The sequence below is a fragment of the Lepisosteus platostomus genome (assembly GCF_059453375.1).
Source record: "Lepisosteus platostomus isolate fLepPlt1 chromosome 5 unlocalized genomic scaffold, fLepPlt1.hap1 SUPER_5_unloc_1, whole genome shotgun sequence".
Taxonomy (NCBI): Eukaryota; Metazoa; Chordata; class Actinopteri; order Semionotiformes; family Lepisosteidae; genus Lepisosteus; species Lepisosteus platostomus.
The window spans coordinates 686,488-702,451 of NW_028291471.1; the positions used below are offsets into that span (position 1 = coordinate 686,488).

Here is a 15,964-nt window from a genome sequence, read left to right on the forward strand (position 1 = left end):
GGAGAACAAAGGTTGAGAGGGAGGAGGAGTGAGAGGCGGGAGCAGGGGACAGAAAGAGAGGCCAATCAAGAGGTGTGAAGTCAGAATGGGTGCAGAGAGGTGTGAAATGAAACTTCCAATGAATGGAGAAAATTTAAAAGAACAGTAATCTGTCGTTAAGGGAAGGGAGAATGTGTGATCCCAGCTGCAGAATAATTTTAGTTTCGGTGGTCTTTCTGATGTATGAGTTCGGAAAACCGTCTTTGAGAACACAGACGGAGAGATTAGAGTGGTCGTGGCCGTCAGAGGTGAAATGAGAAACAATGGGCTTGGAGAGATCTTTAATCTTCACAGCCCTGACGTGTTCTCTGAAGCGGTCTCCGAGTCTCCTTCCTGTTTCCCCAATGTAGATGGCTGGGCATTTACTGCAAGAGATACAGTAAATAAGGTTGCTGGAGGTACAAGATGCTGTCTGGGTGATCCGGAATTGTCCTGAGGGGCCTTGAATGAGTGTGGTGGTGGCTGTGTACTTGCAGGTGATACAGCGAGCTCTTTTGCAAGGGAAAGTGCCTGGTGTGGATGGTTGCTGAGGGCGGTCAAGGGAGCTGTGAACAAGGAGGTTACGCAGATTAGGTGGTCGGCGATATGAGATGATAGGGCGATCAGAAAAGAGGGCCCCAATGGAGGGATCATCCTGTAGGATGGAAAAATTCTGGTTAATGGTCCTGGGGATAGGAAGTGTGTTAGGGTGGTAAGGAAGCACCAAAGGAATGCGGTTGTTACGGCGGGAGTTCCTGATCGGGTTGATGGTCCGGGGGGTGTTTTTGGCTCGGGCAAGGGCCCTGTCAATCACACTGCTGGGGTATCCTCTGTTGATGAAAAATGAGTACATTTCGAGGGCTTGGTTTTCGAAGTCGATGTCGTCGCTGCATAATCGTCGTAACCTAAGGAACTGTGAAAAGGGAAGAGAGTTTTTAGTGTGGTTGGGGTGAAATGAGCTGTACAGGAGGTAGCTGTGTGAATCCGTGGGTTTGTAATAAACTGAAGTGGACAGTCGGGGGTAGTTGATAGACAAGTGGATGTCTAGAAACAGAAGAGTGGTGGAAGATATGTTAACCGTATATTTGAGGGACGGGTGGAAGTTGGTGAAATGGTGCAGGAAGAATTCAAGCTGATCGTTGGAGCATGTGGCGGCACCGACGCAGTCATCAATATATCGTTTGTAGAGGTCAGGGACATAGCCAGTGTAGGAAGCGAAGAAGCGTTCTTCTACCCAGCCGACAAAAATGTTGGCATAGCTGGGTCCCATTCTGGTGCCCATGGCAACTCCACTGACCTGTTGGTAAAAAAGATTATTGAAAGAGAATGCGTTCAGTGTGAGGACCAATTCTGCAAGGCGTACCAGGGTGTGGGTGGGTGGATCAAGCACTGTGCGTTTGTCCAGCGTGTGCTTGAGGGCTGTAAGGCCGTCATTATGGGGAATGACGGTGTACAGAGATGTGATGTCCATGGTAAAAATGTGGCATTCGGTACCCTGAAATTGGAAATCATTGAAAAGTTGGAGCGCGTGGTTGGTGTCTTTGATTTATGAGGGAAGATCTTCAACCAGTGGTCACATGAGGCTGTCGAGAAAGGCCGAGATGTAAGTAGTTGGACAGTTACATGCTGATACGATGGGGCGTCCAGGGGTGTCCGGTTTGTGGATTTTGGGGAGGAGGTAAAATTGAGATACCTGTGGGTGTTCCATGATGAGCCGGTTCGCCTCCTGGGGGAGCTCGTTGCTGCTGATAAGAAGGGAAATGGTGGATACCACTTCCTTTTGGTGGTCAGTGGTAGGGTCCTGTTGGAGGGGGAGGTAGGCAGAAGTGTCAGTTAGTTGTCTAGAGGCTTCAAAGATATATAGATCTTTACGCCACACCACAACAGCACCTCCTTTGTCCGCTGGTTTGATGGGTGTACAGCTCATTTCACCCCAACCACACTAAAAACTCTCTTCCTTTTTCACAGTTCCTTAGGTTACGACGATTATGCAGCGACGACATCGACTTCGAAAACCAAGCCCTCGAAATGTACTCATTTTTCATCAACAGAGGATACCCCAGCAGTGTGATTGACAGGGCCCTTGCCCGAGCCAAAAACACCCCCCGGACCATCAACCCGATCAGGAACTCCCGCCGTAACAACCGCATTCCTTTGGTGCTTCCTTACCACCCTAACACACTTCCTATCCCCAGGACCATTAACCAGAATTTTTCCATCCTACAGGATGATCCATCCATTGCGGCCCTCTTTTCTGTTCGCCCTATCATCTCATATCGCCGACCACCTAATCTGCGTAACCTCCTTGTTCACAGCTCCCTTGACCGCCCTCAGCAACCATCCACACCAGGCACTTTCCCTTGCAAAAGAGCTCGCTGTATCACCTGCAAGTACACAGCCACCACCACACTCATTCAAGGCCCCTCAGGACAATTCCGGATCACCCAGACAGCATCTTGTACCTCCAGCAACCTTATTTACTGTATCTCTTGCAGTAAATGCCCAGCCATCTACATTGGGGAAACAGGAAGGAGACTCGGAGACCGCTTCAGAGAACACGTCAGGGCTGTGAAGATTAAAGATCTCTCCAAGCCCATTGTTTCTCATTTCACCTCTGACGGCCACGACCACTCTAATCTCTCCGTCTGTGTTCTCAAAGACGGTTTTCCGAACTCATACATCAGAAAGACCACCGAAACTAAAATTATTCTGCAGCTGGGATCACACATTCTCCCTTCCCTTAACAACAGATTACTGTTCTTTTAAATTTTCTCCATTCATTGGAAGTTTCATTTCACACCTCTCTGCACCCATTCTGACTTCACACCTCTTGATTGGCCTCTCTTTCTGTCCCCTGCTCCCGCCTCTCACTCCTCCTCCCTCTCAACCTTTGTTCTCCCGCTACTTTACCTTTGCCTACTGCCCTGTCTCTCTCACACCTGAAGAAGGCTCCACGGCCGAAACGTTGTGTTCTCTTTCTTCTTTTTTTCAGCATGGAATAAACCTATTACGTGTTTTAATGTTGGTTGTGCTGGCGTACTGCTTCTGTCTGTGAAACTTCAATGTTTTGCTTCTTCACGACGAATCGTTGGCGGGAGTTGAGCTTGTTAAATCTTTGCACACAGCTCCATCAGAAATAAAAAATAGAACATTTTTGGAACAATAATAATAATTATAAAAATCTTTCAATCCCTTGATTGCATAAGAGTGCAAACCCTTTATATAGGGGGTTGTAACTGTTGCAATGTAACCAGTCACATCCCAAATCATGAACAAAGGTTATTTGCCTTCGCCAGACATCAATTATTATATCAATGATTATTCCTATTTAATATCAGTTCATCTCATATAACGAACCAGATTTCGGAGAACAAACGTTCAAACTGCACAACAGAACCTGAATCCATCTGCTGATTGTCACAGAAGAATGTCGTTACAAATTATCCGCTGAGCTGTATTAAGTGTCCGGCCACCTCTGTCCTTCCTAATTTGCAGTGGGCACAATTCTTTCAGTTTCTTCTCTTGTATTTTCCTTGCTATTTTACTGTCTCTTTCTTCCACGAGGATCCACAGCCCAAACCCTGTGTTTCTGCAGTGTCAGTCAGTGTCGAGAGAAATACTTGCACAGCTCCAGTGCACCACTGCACCAATCGTTCTCAACAGCAGTGTGCAGTGAAGTCATGCCCAGGTTGTGAGTTTCCTGGAGAAGTCTCGCCTGTGTTTTCAGCTGCAGAAGATCACTGTTGAATTTATGTTGGTTCTTCTGTTACTTTTTCTGCTCGATGGCCTCTATTAAATCAGGCACACCTGCTTCCTCGGCAAGTTACTTTATCGCTTCTCACAAACCAACATACTGCAGGCACCTCTAATACCGTCACTGCTTGTGGGCCACGTGTTCCTGCTGTCAGCCTACTATACCACGTTCATGCACATCTAGAAACATTACTACTCTAGTACAAGAGCGAAAAATGAAACAAAAACACAACCACTTAAAAAAGGGTAGTGCTTTGCTGTGGCTCACTTGGTAAAAGTGTTTGCCTAGTGAACAGGACATCCTGGGATCAAATCCCAGTGGTACCTTTATTCCTGTCTTTTTGCACCATTTATCATTATAGACAACATGCTTCTGCATTAAGTTTAATGGAGGTGTTCATTTAGTTTTTGGCACAACTTGTTTTTCAAGAACTCCACACATTGCGAAAGCTAAAATGCTTATCTTTCTTATCAGTGCAAAAGAATTACTGCCAGCTGGCAAGAAAATGACAACGATTTTTTTTTACTTTAGCCAAAAATCTGTGAATGTAGAAAAACACGACATGTGTCAGTTTCTATGGCACACTCAGTCAGGGTGTGCTTCAGTTAAACACAACGTTCGTAGATCAAATGCACCCAGAGACACACTTCGAATTAATCCGATCTAAACATTACCTTCTCTAAATGTGATTGAGTTTCTTTGCACGTCCTTAGCAATCTTGATGTTTGCAGAGATTTTCAACTTTTGACACGAGTCAAACTACAAGTAAATAGTTGAGTACCTATGTCAATATCACCGGGAATGTGAATATAAATGTAAACATCAATATTTCTGCTGTCTCCTGAGAAACACAAGTATAGAGTTAAAACACAATAAATAATGCTAGAAAATTATTCAGTTAACACCCAGATGTGACAAAACACATTTAAGACTTACATCCCCTTTAAATATGTATTTCCTTAATATCAGTTCTCTTCCCTCCCCAGGATACCTGCAAATTCACTATAGCATATTAAAAGCTGTGTGTAAGTCTTACATGTGTTCTGTCACATCTGGGTGTTAAATTAATAGATGTGTTGTGTTATTTAATATGATTTGACTCCACGCTTGTGTTTCTCGGGAGACAGCAGAAATATTGGGGATTTGCGGCTACAGAAAAATATATGAACTTTATGGGCAAATGTAAGGTTACGTTAAAGAAAAAAAGATATTGTCATTGATGAGGATGGGATTCAAACCCACACGTGCAGAGCACAATATAATAGCAGTCAATCACCTTAACCACTCAGCCACCTCACCTAGAAACCCACTCCCTTCAGACATGATTTGGTACCATTAAGAGGAGATACTGGATCCGAATTCCAGCGGTACTTTTTTTCCTGTCTTGTTTTACAGAACATGTAATTTGGGACACTCACAGAGGTCTTGATTTGGTTTAATGCGTGTATTAATTTCATTTGCGGAACCCATCTTGCTTTTTTTTAACCATATAGCTTACGAAAGATGAAATGCAAGCGAATTTTTTGTTCACCAAAAGCATGTAAATGAAAAAAAAAGCAAGGTGCAAACATTTCTGTGGTGCAATCGGTTCGCGTGTTCGGCTATTAACCCAAAGGTGGGTGTTTTGAACCCACCCGGGGACGCACTTCTTCCTGTAGTAAACATCATCACCGCAAAAATTTTGTTTTTCCGCAAAACCTTAACTATTTTGATATTTGCAGTAGTAAACAATTGAGAAAAGAGTCAACATTACCGGGAATTTCCAATAATTACTGACAACGGCAACTTCCAAGCAGATAGTATTCACCCATGTTCATTTATGTTCCAATGGGTGGCGGGAGAATTCACTTCTGCTCCCGTTGCATCTTCAGCTAAAGTAATTTAAAAAACAATGCAAAATTGTTTGAGAACTTGACAAGCAAAAACAACAGATCGCCGGAGTTCTATTTTACTATTTTCGTATATTTACCTTAATTTGAATATAAATGTTAACCGAAGTGCTGTTCAATATAGTGTAATGTTGTCGTACTTTTAAAATATTTTAGCTGAGGGTGAGAGGGGGGATATTACGCCTTGCCAAACATCTAAACTAACTGTAAAAGGGGATGGCATTTTAATAAAACTGGCAATCAAAAGAAAGTTACAATTTGTATGGTATTATGCTCAATATCCCTCGATATTGAAGGTCAGATGAGGAATTTGAAGAAACTATCAAAGAAACAACGGCAATAGCAGAGGGTGTTGATTTTGAACCAGTGTTTGCACCTCAATAATCCATCAGTCTTCGCTTGACAGGCTTCCTCGAGATATTCGGTGTTCTATACAAAAAATCGACAATTAAGCGCAAATGTGACAAGAGGCAAAGACTGCGGTAGAGGAGGAATAAACTCCACACGATGACTGTATGTATACATCTGTCTAATATTCGGCCCCTGCAGGGGCATCATATTCGCTGAACTGCCTGCCAGCATGTGTACGGGCTTATAATTCAAGAATATCAATGGTCAGACGCTTACAACGGGTGTTTGTGTTTGTATTATTTAGAGAATTGAAAAAACATTTTCAAAACTACAGCTCGAATGAAATTTAAAAAAAAGTTTATTTGTCTCTTTGCTGTAACAACTGTGCCAAAACTATTCAGATACATCAGAATAGCATCAGAATGTAACTAGATTTTATTGGATTTTAGGAAATGTTTTTTTGCGCATTTCTCTATACGATCAGAATACCTTCCTGTTTTCACCGTGTTTATTGTTTCTGCCTATGATCTTGGAAAGAAAGACCCAGTATCTGTTCACCGAAATATTTCAGGAGTTTGCTGTGGTTTGAGAGGAGTGTATGAAGGTAATGAGGGAGGGAGGACACGCCCATTCCGCACGGGGAGCGTAGAGCAATGAGCCGCGCCTGCAGCTCTCCGAGTCTTTTCTTATACAACCTCTGAGTCCGGACACAGCGTCTCCAGCCAGAGATTTACAGTTCCGAAAACAGCTGTCTCGAGCAGAAACTGATCTTCCTGCTTTAGTTAAGGTTTGGTTATTGTGGGGGTTTAGTGCTTGTATCTCTCTTCTCTTACTAAACACTATCTACTGTAAAGTATATACATTGAAGCTAAAATGCAGCTAAAATACTCCAGTAAGGCCGAGCAGATAGGAAAGTTTAATAAAAATGTTCTATGATCTATGTTCTAGTTGCCCATATATTTTTAACTCTCTGTTCGAGCTCTGATTTAATCCTCTCGGCTCCTGCCACTGTCACTGGGAGAGTGGCTGCATTCCGTAGGGCTACAGGCTGATTTCACAATGCCACATTTAATGAAATACAGGGGAAACCGCAAGGAAAACAATAGGTTTTAATACATCTTCTTCTGGATTTATATTTCAGTCTTTCACCTTTGAATGCATACCTTGACCGTAAATCTTTACTCGATTACAGGCACCCCAAACAGTTCTTAAGGGAGAAATCGAAGCCTATTTGACTTTCTGCTAATCACATTGAAGTGTTCACGAAGCATTTCCCTGCCCATCATGTGCCCGCAAGCCGGTTTCTCCGTTTTCTTCTTTCTGTCGTTGTCAGCGAGCACAAGAAGACAGGAAAAATGCAAGAGAGGGAAAAGCTGTCAAGAGTGGGATTTGAACCCACACCTCTATTTAGAGACCAGAACACCCAAGCAATGGAAAGACAGGAGTCCTTGCGTCTGGTGCCTTAGACCACTCAGCCATCCTGACGAGGTACGTAAGTGGGTGTGTTAAAAGCACCAGTAGTTCACAAAACTGAGAAATGCTTTGCTGGAGAAGCACCACGTTGCCTAATGTTGCCTAAACGGATCGCAGAAATCAAATGTTCGGATTGATTTAGAGTGTGCTTTACAGCCCTTGTGTAATATTTTAAATTGTTTTTAAAAAGTGTGTACTGTGTACTACGTTTAGGACTAGTTAGTGTGGTAGAATATGGAGATCATCTCCAGCTCTGAGCTCAACTGCAACAACAAGTTGTGCTGAACAAAGTCAGAGTTCAGCTGAACCTTTGCTCAGTGTGGTGCTCAGGACTCAGGAGTGTTGTTATGGTTCTAATTAGCACGAACTGCAGGGGCTCTGAATCAGAACATTTCAATTTACCTGTTCAGTAAGTTAAAATGCAGGACACGTTAAAATCGGATTATTACTGTGTCTCTGTCCCATTTGTATATAACCAAATGTTTAAAAGATACCAGTAAGGACACACAACTACTAATGCGGTACTTATTGGAAATAGTCCCAAAACAAGTACGTCCGGCAGCTGGTAGACCCCTGTAATAATTTTGCAGTGACACTTTGAAGATTTACACTCTATTTAAATATTAATTTATTAAATTTCAGTTCTCTTTTCTCACACTCCCTGGCATAACTGAACTCTCACTCTCGCATACTAAAGGCTTTACATTAGCTAACATTAGCGTTGATACAAATTCTAATAAAGACAGAATGAAACTGTTTGTTTTGTGTCTCATGGTGATCCTCTTCTCGATCCAAATGAAATGTTTAATATGATCCCTCGAGAAAGAAAGGAGTCAATTTCTGCCTGGAATGATTGATGCTCCATCAAACATTTTGTAATATCTCCGGAAGTTTATACAGTAGAATCCTGGTTTGTGGCTTAAATTCAAGGTAAACAAGACTAAGGAAACGAGTTGGAAACAATGTCGATCTGGGATTTAAATCATCCGGAACATTTCACTACATTGGGCAGTATGTGCCAGAAAGCAGCTCCTGACATCTGTTGATAGCTCAGTTGGTAGAGTGGAGGACTGTAGTGGAAACAAGAGGGAATCCTTAGGTTGCTGGTTTGACTCCGGTTCGAAGGAAGGTGCCCTTTGTGTATTTCATTCAAACAGTTAAAATAGCTGATCCTTTTTCACTCAGACTTTGATCAAAAGCTCAATAAACGACGAAGCAGAGGCTCTTGTTCTGAATTCAGCTCAAGTCTGATTGTCTTGTTTTGGCCAAGATCTGATCTTTGAATTCAGGGAATACTCTGTCTGCTTTGTACAGTAATTCAAAAGTAGATACAAATGTCACTTTTTTATTGTAGATATAAAGGTGTTCTCTGTTTTCGAAGGATAGGTACTTAATTGGCTTTATGATTTGGTTTTGATTTTGTATCGTTGTATTATTAAGTTTGTGCTTTTTGTGTTTTTAACATATTGTGAACTTATTTTTGAAACAAATGTTTACAAAGGCAAACACGGCACACATCTGTTTATACCAGCGGTGAATTGTATATTTGTATTAAGTAGAAGCTACTGCGCAGTTCTGGGAGTATAACAGGTTCGATATAAAGTGGCAAAAATATAAAAGGGGAAAATACCCCAGACTGGGTGTAAACGCCTCGTTGTGACTGTTGTTTTATTGTTGAATACGGCATACTGTGCACGAAATGTTGCAGAAACACAATCTGATAGTTAAATAATTATTATTTTAATAATTTGATAAGTATGAGGCACCGGATCCAAATATTCAGTTCTGATTTTTTTTAAGTGATATCTTCCCTTCCTCTGGTGGAAGTAACACGATGTGAGCAATTGTTTTTTTTTTTTTTTTTTTTTTTCACGTTGCGATCCAAAAAGCCTCAGATGCACAGTCTGACAGCAACCAAACCAGAATGGATTCTGCTGGGAGCCGGACTAAGCTCATTCTTGCTCCCTGTGCTGAAAACAGAATTAGCGCTTACCCGAGCACCATCTACAGCTGCTGGATGGTACTCTACGCCCTGCTGCTCCAGCAATTATTTTGACGAAAGACAGATCACTTGTGCGCTTTTAACCTTCTCGCAGCTACAGGCGAGACTGAAGCTGGCGATATAAAGGCACGCGCTGGTACACCTTCTCGAACTTTCACAATCACGATAAACATTTTTTTAAGACCTTTGAAAAACTAGATATAGATATAGATAAAACTAGATAAAAAACATGAGCTTTATCGGTTTTTACATTAATCGATTTTGAATCAAATTTGATCTTTTTACATTGCATTTTACGTTGAAATGTAGCATGCATACCTAATCCACCAACAGACAGAGCAATATTTTACGTTGCCCTCCAGAGCTTCCAACGTGTGATGGATTTGTATGGGTGTCTGTATGATACCACTACAGCACTGGCGTAGGTGCAAAATCCACTTTCACAAGACTTTTTCAGTGTCTTCTCTCTCAAATGGACTGAAGCACAGGAGCCAATATGAGAGAAAACGACAGGTGTTTAAACAGAGGATGTCCCAATGTCTGGGACAATGCATTGTGATTTTGTATAAATGCAAATGGTTTCTCATTTAAAAGCCAACAATATTATTTTTCTCCCTGGTGCTAATAAGCTACCACACATGCGAGCTGTTGTGTGAAAGAAAATTCATATGTCCATAGGAAGGCAGAATAAAATCCAGAACTGTGTTGGTGATATCGATAAACAGGGCTCATGTTCACAACAAAACTTTACTATATAAAAAGTTAAAATTTGCAAATATATTTTTTTTATTATGCAAAGTGTCTGTTAAACCATTCATGAAGGATTTTTAGACAAAAAAACACACCATTATATGAGAAAATATATTTACTATATCTGCATTTAACTCACTTTTTTAACAATTTCAGTTTCAAGGCCGATATAAATTGTTGCCCTGCTTTTTTGTCATAAATACACAAGCTTGTTATGTCTTGTGTCAGAAATAAACTGCATGAAATTTGCTAAAGCAACAAAAAGTAAGCGCCACAAAGAAGACAAACATTTGCGTTTATAGTGCAATGTTATCTCGAGCCTTTAAAATGACTTTAAATGCAATTTGTTTTTCTCTGTGGCTCTAAGGCTTTGCCATTTACTGTAGTTATTCAGGAGAACATTATGTTAATCGTATAGATGAAACGTTAAATATATTCAGGTGGGTAGCTACGTCAGCATGCATATCTGCAAAGGAACAAGTAATACTGTAGGTTTATTCCATGCTGAAAAGAGTAGAGAGAAAACAAACCTGAAGAATGTTTCACAGCTGAAACGTTGTGTTTTCTCTCTTCTCTTTTCAGCATGGAATAAACCTATTACTTGTTCCTTTAATATATTGTTCGGTTTGACTCAAAATGCTTTACTACTACAAGAGAGAATTATAGTATGGAGGATGAGACAAATTTATGATTTCTTGGAAGAAAATGTTTTTTCTTTGCATTCGAAATGAATCGAAACTTTAGCGCGACACACAAACCCTTTGTCTTTTTTAAAGATATAATATTTTTAAACAGACAGTATAGAAAATGTTTTTTTTTACTAAGCAATTTTGGCCGGGGGCGATGTATTACTAGTAGTGGCGCTGAGGTCACTATGGTGCAGTTGAGCACCGTAAGATTAGGGCCAGTGACGTAATGTATAACGCATCTGACTTTGAAACAGAAGATTGTAGGTTTGACTCCTGCCTGGCTCATGTTGCTTTTTTAACACGGTACTGTCTGAAGATCAGCTCCTGCTCTGAGCTCAATAGCAATGCAAAACTGTGCGTAACAAAGCTGGCGAGCAGCTGAACTTGTGCTCAGTAGTCAGTACGGTGCTGAGGGTTCAGTACTGGCGTTGTTCTAATTAGCACGAACTGCAATGGCTCTGAATCTGACCATTTCTATGGAAGCCCGTTTCCGCCAGGGAGTAAAAATAAAAACGCGCTATGGTATCTCAGAATTCCGACTTAGTAACTGAGAATTGCGACTTAAAAACTCAGAATTCCGACTTTATATCTCGTAATTGCGACTTTATATCTCACATTTGGGACTTCGAAATAACCTATATTTCATTGTCTGTCCTTTTGTTATTGTAACGGATTCGGGTTCTAGGGCTTGTGCCCTCACCGCTCCCACCCTAGTTCGTGCCTCACTGCATTGGCTCGAACCCAGGCCTTGCCAGCTGAGCTAAAGAAGACCTTTTTTAAGTAAAAAAGGACATACAATGGAAATATTTAAAAATTATAAGTTTCAGCTTTTATAATTGTGAATTCTTCTGGATGTGAAGTGTCTATTTCTGTATCTTATTTCATATTCTGTTTTTGTATTTCTGGTGTTTAAATAAAAAAAGAATTTAAAAGCCCACCGTCCACTATTCCATCCGTGTACTATGGAAGCCTCACTACCGGAAATGGGATTCCATAAAAATTAGTGTAATTAATTTGATTTTTATCAGGTCACTGTACAAGACAAGTCTTCAGGCTTATAGATCCTATGATCTTGTACGATTCATCAATATGGTGTAACGGAACGGCCAACATACAATTTGTAGTTCAGGTGGGTAGCTGCGTCAGCATGCGTACTGTAGGCTGCAAAGGAACAAGTAATAGGTTTATTCCATGCTGAAAAAAAATAAGAAAGAAAATATGTTTTTGCCGAAACGTACTAGTAAACTTTACATTAACAATACCAGCCAACGATACATTATCATTTCACACCGGTTCTACAGGAATCTACAGCAGAGCCCTGAGTTGACTCCCAGAGTCCCACTGAGCCCATAGAATTCCACATCACCCCTCACTCCTGCACACAGTCCGCTGAGAGTGCCTGTCCATAAACTACTGGATTGAGAATGGGATCAAATAATTCCCCATTTTCTTAATTCTACATCAAAGGACTGTTAAAGGTCTATTTGAAGGCACCGATTCGTATTCTTAAACCAGATGAACGCCTGGAATAAGTTAATATTACTTATAAATAGTCATGCTACAATACTCCAGTTGAAGGCACGCTTCTAGCTTTGTGGTACTCTGGTGCGTCACGAATTTATGTTTGAATTTCGCCGGATTAACAACTATAGGTGTACCCTCGCTCACTTTCTTTAGCGACAGTCGTTGCTCTTCATCTGAGTGATGTATTTGCCTGTTTTTCAGTTCACTTCCCTGCAAGGAATATTTACCTCAGAGCTCTCTTTCACAGACTGCAGGCACTATGTTTGTTAACAGGTGTTATAGTGATGACATCTTTCTGTTTGATCAGGACAGGAGCTGCAAGTCCACTGTGTTGTGGCTGCAGTACAATTTTAGTTTATTATTATAATACTTTTTAACAGCGACAGATTCTTAAGATCACGAGGTGTTTACGATATTATTTCAGTATTAAGCTGTTACTACATTCGGAACTGTCCCATAGGATTCAGTGTTCCATTAGTTTGGCACTAAACTGCTTAGTCTATTGCAGGAATTGTACTTAGTCCTGTCCTGTAGTGTCCTCTAGAGAGCAGCAGCTGTTTCCTTGGGCTCATTGCAATTGGGAATATTGTGATTACTGAGCAGGGGACTAAAGTCAGCAGATGAGCGAGTTGCAAATCGGTATTAATCTGGCGTACAGAGCTGAATGCTAATCTCTGGATCATCTCCAGTTAATGTGATGCTGTTGTTACCTTGCACTTGACCCAATCTGACTACTGGCACCAACAACCCTGTTATTACAAATAAACTTCTTGTGTACCTACCGTGATACATAAGTTTGGTGGAGAGGTTTGGCAGCCCATATTCAGTCAAAGGTGTGTGTGCAGATCACTATGATATACAGGCATCAACAAACTGACATACTATATTAAATGTTTAACAGATAAAACCCAAATGAACCAAACCTGAATAAATTAGTGGTGGAAAGAAGTCTTTTTATATAGCAAAAGGTCTCTGAGCCTTTGGTTAGAACAATGGGTATATAACCCATTGTCCTCAATATTAGAAATGAATCCTTGAGCACTGCTGTTGTACCAACGGTCCTCAAAAGTGCTGCCATTACCCCCGTCCCATAAAAGCCTAACATTACCCTTTCTTGCATAAACTGTAGAAAGTACCTTCACATTTCAGTTGCAGTTTAATCTATTATCACCCTATTCCCCACTTCATAACCTTCACTCTTCTAATTCTGGTCTCCTAACTGTCCCCCAAGCCCGTCTACACTGTATGGGTGACAGGCCTTCTCCTGTTATGCCCCCAGGCTCTGGAACTCTCTGCCCAAGGATAGCAGAGTCACCTTCCCTAAACTCCTTCAAATTCAGACTCAACACCTTCTTCTGTAGAAGAGCCTTTACTGAACTGGTTCCATTCTTTACCCCTCTGCTTCTACTTTCCTTAGTACCACCAGCCATGGTCTCCTCTGTCTATTGGAATTGTTTTATACTGTGTATTCTTATTGTAATTATTTCAAGTGCTTTGAGAAGACACCTTTGGAACCATTATATAAAATAGTTTATCCTAAATCCTTGAAGCTTTAATAGGGCAGTGCAGTAGGGCTAAAAATTAACAGCTTTAGTGGGCCAGCAGGATTGGTGCAAATTATAGGTAGTCCCAAAGGATGACTAGGATTCACTTGAAATTCATGACATGGGACACTGAAACAGGGGAGAGGCTTTGTGTAGTAAGCATTCAGTCTCAATCTACACAGTCTGTGCTGCTGGTAGAGGTGGTTGTGAACACCTGTCTTCCCAGTCAAGTACTGGGATCTCCAGTCTCAATCCTAATACTTCCCATGACTGTCCAATACTGTGAAACCAACACCCATAAGACAAGACCTCCAAGATTCTAACTGTACCATTATTCACTGATGTTTGTGCACCAGTATTGTTCCTCTGCTAAGGAAGGGAAAGCCTACTTTACACCAAGCCCCTGTTGACAATTCCTTCCTTGTGTTTCTTTTAGTCAGTTTGTGCAGCCTAGAATAGGACACCAGATCTCACTCTTACTGGGCACTACAGTAGCAACTCACACTCCAGAAGCACTACCCCTCTCGAAAACAGGAGGATTTCCAGTATATAGAACACTTCTGTCTCTCCCCCAGTAAAAAAAATTCACAATGCCCTGCCCAAGGAATAGTGCGGCCATCTTCCCCCAGTACAACACTTTATTACTCCAGCCATTTTCAGTCCTCATTGGCAGCAATATGGGAAGCATTCTTGAAAGGGGAACCCCCACAAATACTTCCATTGATTAATGGGTCTCACTTCCCTTGAATTCCTCCACCCCATTCAAACCTACAGATGCAGTCATTCAAAGTGAGCGGTACAGACACGTACCGCAGGTAAGATGACACGGGGTACCGCGGTGCGTGATTGGTTGACCGACAGGGGCACTCGTGGTCCGTTGGTCTGTCGTAGAAAGACTTACTGTAAACGTCTTTACTGTGCCCGTTGTAGATATTGAATTTTACCACTGAAGGGAAATCTTAGTAGCTGAGCATAAAAAGAAAAGGAGCATACTGTAACGCCTGTGAAGGCCATAAACGATATTAATTTTGGAACATAAACAAACAGTATATAGCTGGTCTTGGTACTTTAAAGAAAAAAATACACACCAGTATTCCATTTCTCCCTAAACATTGTAAGCTTCGAAGTCTTTAACTAACGTGATACCGGAGTCAACAAGCATACTTTTAGAATTTGATTAAAAGGGAATATAATATGGAATCGCGTATCTAAAGAATTTAATAACGGTATGATTAGATCCGTGTACTGCGACAGGGCTGTGTAGGGCTGTTTCGCCTGCCTGTTCATGCGAGCTGTCTTGTAGCCTGCTGGTCTAGGTGCGTAACTACTAACTAGCAGGTTGTGTGTTTGAATCCAGCTGGTGCTGGACTTTACTTTTAACAAACATTTCTTTTAAAAAATAGGTAAGCGATATTATGGACAATCAATTGACTTTTATATTTCAAAATATCGCAACATGATCGATATTTGCGATATTTTGAACATATCTTCCCTTCTGACAGCGGTTCCTGCTTCTAGTGTGTGTGTGTGTGCAACAGAGTACATTTTTATAGAGAAATGGAGGCTGGACAGTATGCGTTACAATATAAACATTTATATTGATTTAAATCGTGTTCTGATTTAAATCGCAAGCGCGTGTTTAATTGTGTTTTTTAATCATAATCAAGCTAGTCACATTATTTTATAGCGTTTTTATTGCGTTATTAAATCCGGTGGCGCTGTGTTAGTTTCCTGACTCCCATTATTTAAACTGCGACACTGATCATTCATCTCTAAATAAACTTTATTTTATATAGCGTTTTAAGCGAATAGGTAATTAGATTGCTCATAAACCTAATCGCTTTTTCTACATAAACACAGCGTGATTGCTCTCTGAAAATGCATTTCCTTAAAGCGGTTCTATTGAGGGAGTAGCCCAGCTACCACTTAACACTGTACTTCGTACTTTGAATACCTGTGAGACCGGTTTA

The 15,964-nt window shown here is 41.1% G+C and overlaps 1 non-coding gene across 1 annotated transcript; it reads right to left on the reverse strand.

The window, feature by feature from the left end:
- Positions 1 to 7,386: 7,386 nt before the first annotated feature.
- trnal-caa (transfer RNA leucine (anticodon CAA)) lies at positions 7,387 to 7,497 on the reverse strand. Its single transcript has 2 exons — positions 7,460 to 7,497; positions 7,387 to 7,432 (listed from the first exon to the last, which is right to left on the reverse strand). It is a non-coding gene; the product is annotated as a tRNA-Leu (tRNA).
- Positions 7,498 to 15,964: the final 8,467 nt, after the last annotated feature.